We start from the raw sequence: 3,429 nt of genomic DNA on the forward strand, positions 1-3,429 counted from the left end.
TGCAAATCCCATCAAGATAGCATCACTGTGACCTCAAAATGCTGCTTCATACCTTTTCAGGGTCTGCTCTCTGTCCCAGTCCCTGGAGCAACCACCACTGTGGTTGTTTTTTGTTTGTTTGTTTTTGTTTTTTAACTATAGAATGATTTAGTCTTTTGACGAACTTCACATATATGAATAAAGCAGTCGATGCCATTTTACACTTCTTTCAGCATAATGTTTTTGAAATCCATTCATGTCTTGCATGTATCAATATTTCATTCCTTTTTATCACTGAGCAGTTGTATGCATCCACTGAATATATCTCAGTGGGTTTATCCATTCTCTTGGTAAGACTTAAGACAAGTCCTTTCTGGGCATACCTGTTCATCTATCTTGGATAAATACCCAGGAGTGAAATTGCTGAGCATAGGTAGGTGTATGTTTAGTTTTATAAGAAATTGACAGGGGCGCCTGGGTGGCTCAGTTGGTTAAGCACCTGCCTTCGGCTTGGGTTGTGATCCCAGTGGGATCGAGTCACATATCAGGCACCCCAGCAATGAGTCTGCTTCTCCCTCTTCCTCTATTCCTCCTCCTCCTCGTGCCCTCTTTACTTATCTGTCAAATAAAGTCTTCAAAAAAAAAAAAAGAAATTGATAGATTTCTGCAAAGTGGCTGTACTATTTTAAACTCACCAGCAATGTTGCTCCACATGCTGAGGTATGATTTGCTTTGTGTTTTCTTGCCTGAATCTGTAAATTTATTGTCTTCCATGAAATTTGGGAAATATTCGGACGTTACTTTTTCAAATATATTTTCTGTCCCATTCTTTCTATCCTCTCCTTTTTACGCCCCCATTACACATACCTTAGCCTTTTGAGGTCAACCCACAATTCCTTGAGGCTCTTGATTTAAAAATTCTTTTTCTCTCTGTTCTGCAGATTGGATAATTTTTACTTATTTATTTTCAGGTTCACTGAGTCTTTATTCCATTTATTCCACCTAAAATTTAAAGCCCATCTAGTAAATCTTTTATTCTGACCTTTTTTTTCCATTGTAGAATTTCCTATTTTTTCTTTTTTTAAATAGTTTTATTTCTCTGCTGAGATGTCCTACCTGTTCATTTATTACAAGCTTATTTTCCTTTACATCTTTGGGGGGATGGTTACACTAACTCTTTAAAAACCCTTTCCTGCTAATTCCAACATGTGGATCTTTCCAGGATCACTCTCTATTGATTGCCTTTTCTCTTGAGTGCATGTCCAGTAGTTTTGGATTGTATCCTAAACTTTATAAATAATACTTTAGAAACTCTGGATTTTGTTATGTTCATATGAAGAGTAATGATTTTTAAGGGAGACTGTTACCATGACTAGAATTAAGCTCCCAACTCTCCCCACCCTGCCCTATGATGGATACCAGAACAACTCTCCTCTAAGTTCCTTTGGCTTAGCCAGGTGGCTTTGAGTGTGCCTTTGCTTTCATCTGGCTACAAGATCATCCAGAGTCTTGGGCAGTTTTACAAAGAACTTTTGGATCCTCCTTTCTGGCTCTCCTTTCTAGTATCCTCCATCCCTCTCTACCTGTTCTGGTCACTGTGAACTTGGTCTTTTTATTTGAGCCAGTAAGAGTGTGGGGTAAGCCAGCAAGGCTGCATATTTTCTACTCAAGTGTAGCTGTCCTGCTTGGCATGATGGAGCCTGTCCTCAGGCAGAAAGCCATTTAAAAATAGGAAGTGCAACTGAAGATTTTCCTTCTGAGCCTCAACCCTCTGGTGTCCTGATTTTGGTTTCTCTCCTATGCCTTCAGTAGTTACAAAGTATTTTGTCCACTAGTTGTTATCTGTAAAGAATTGGTCTGCAATGGGCTAGTCTTCCATTCTCAGGAGCCTCATTCTATAAATATTTGATGCGATATTTATTTTAAAAAACATTTTAAAATGCAATTTAAAAATGCAGACTATTGCTGAATACCAAATTATAACAGAGCACCACTTCAGTAGTCCTGCCAGGTGGACTTGTTTTTGCAGGGGCCCTGCGTTAAAACTTAAGACATCTTCATTTTACTAAGTGGTGTCCAAGGATTGTGCAATGTCGTATGAAACACTTGCTGCCTTCCTCTCCTTTGTTTAAACTGTACAAGCAGAACACAGTACCTAAATGATGTGGAGACAGACCACTTAAATTGCTGGTCTTAACCCCAGTCTCAATTTTTTATGCTCACCACAGAACCTTGATGTTTTCACGGAGTGTTAAACATTTAAATTCAGGAATAAATCTATGCAAACAAAATCATTTTTTACTGTTGGTTCATTTGAAAAAAAAAGGGTTCTGCTACCTAAAAGTTTGAAAACCACTACTCGACATCATCACCATCTGAGTGTCTTATCTTTAGACGTAGAAGTGTTCCCACTGTGCTAGCACATTGTACGGGGGTCTCATCCCACATTCTGTGAAGACAGTACTAATACAGAGGCATGTCAAAAGCTGGAGGAGACTTACATATTTAATTTGGAGCTGTGAGTAACTTGTGCAGGTATCTTGACAGGGACTTAGATGATAAAGAGATTTGCTTTCTAAAATACACTTTCTTCACTGAGCTGACACGTGGACATTTATTTGCCAAAACACAATAGCTTGCTATTGTGAATATTTGCATATGTCATCTTTCTAAATCCCCCACTGCTTTCATCCTGTGCACTTGTGATTTGAGTAATTGGCTTCAAATATAGCGCCATGATTAGTTAGAGGTGGTGAATTGGTAGATGATTTACCATGAAGAAAAATTAAGAAAATATGCCCTGTGAGAGCAATTTAAAACCTACCAAGTGGTACTTACCATGAAGTGACATTTAAAAGCATTTAATATTCTAGGATGTGCTTCAGCTGTTCTGGCCTAAAACCAGTTTAAATAGAAGTCAAGCAGTTTGAGAGTATGTAAACCTACACGTCCTTGAAGTGTGAATATAACTTAGCACTTACCTGGATGAGATGTCACCTTTTGTGGTGTACGTGACAGCGCAAAATATCCCTTCTACCCTTTTGGAATCAAGACTTTAGGATCTCAATAATTAAGTTAGGGTGTCATCTTTCAGCTCCTCTGAAATGTCTTTTAGTATTCCAAGGACCTAGGCATTCATTTGATTTGCAAGCTAGAGTTTCAACAACCTATGCATTGCAGGCCAGGGCAAAGAACAGCACCGTAGATCACTTCCAGCCCAGTGGTTCAGCATCCAGAGCCCCCCTCAATCACTCGCCTGCCCGTGAGCATCCATACTCATCAGCAGCTTTGTTTCAGGTTGACTTTGGGTGCTTGGCCTGTTTCCCATTGCACCCTGCTGCAGCATCGCTGGGGCTCTAGCTTAGCCCCCTTCCCCATTTCTGAAGGGCTCTATGTCACTTTGTGTTGTACCCCGTCTCCCACCTGCACCCGTCTCCCATGGGCCAGGCT

The sequence above is a fragment of the Nyctereutes procyonoides genome, unplaced genomic scaffold, assembly GCF_905146905.1.
Source record: "Nyctereutes procyonoides isolate TBG_1078 unplaced genomic scaffold, NYPRO_anot_genome, whole genome shotgun sequence".
Classification (NCBI taxonomy): Eukaryota; Metazoa; Chordata; class Mammalia; order Carnivora; family Canidae; genus Nyctereutes; species Nyctereutes procyonoides.